This window comes from Colobus angolensis, unplaced genomic scaffold (assembly GCF_000951035.1).
Source record: "Colobus angolensis palliatus isolate OR3802 unplaced genomic scaffold, Cang.pa_1.0 Scaffold26, whole genome shotgun sequence".
In the NCBI taxonomy this organism is placed as follows: Eukaryota; Metazoa; Chordata; class Mammalia; order Primates; family Cercopithecidae; genus Colobus; species Colobus angolensis.
The window spans coordinates 2,664,582-2,665,230 of NW_012115821.1; the positions used below are offsets into that span (position 1 = coordinate 2,664,582).

Below are 649 nucleotides of genomic sequence, written 5' to 3' on the forward strand. Positions count from 1 at the left end.
GAATGCAGTGGCATGATCACAGCTCACTGCAGCCTTGACTTCCCTGGGCCCAAGTGATCCTCCCACTTCAACCTCCATAGAAGCTGGGACAGGAGGCATGCACCACCGCATTAGGCTAATTTTTTCTGTATTCTTTGTAGAAATTGGGTTTCACCATGCTGCCCAGGCTGCTCTCAAATTCCTGGGCTCAAGCAATCTGCCTGCCTTGGCCTCCCAGGTGCTAGGATTACAAGTGCTAGACGTGAGCCACTACACCCAACCTGTGTGTTGTATTTCATTGAACCAGAAGTTTTCTCCATGATTATCTAAAATGTTTCATATTTCATAAAAATGTAATATTAACATATGGTCTAGTTTTTTACCTCAAAAGTCAACTAATGTTACCAGTTTTTTGTTTTTCCTCTCAGATTTTTGTAATATATACATGCACATATGTATGTTTATTCTTTGTTTAATTTAAAAAATGGCTGTATACTTGCTGCTATGCATCTTGCTTTTTCATTTAATATTGTACCTTGGAAATTGTTCAAAATAAGTTTATCAAGAGGCTTTCTGGGTTTTTTTTTTTTTAAAGACAGGGTCTGGTTATGTTGCCCAGGCTGGAGTACAGTGGCTGTTCACAGCTGTGATCATGGCACACTGCAGCCTC

The 649-nt window shown here is 40.2% G+C and overlaps 1 protein-coding gene across 1 annotated transcript in view; it reads left to right on the forward strand.

The window, feature by feature from the left end:
- Window positions 1–649, forward strand: part of FRMD4B (FERM domain containing 4B) — a 228,034-nt gene that overhangs the window by 79,691 nt on the left and 147,694 nt on the right. The window lies entirely within an intron of this gene.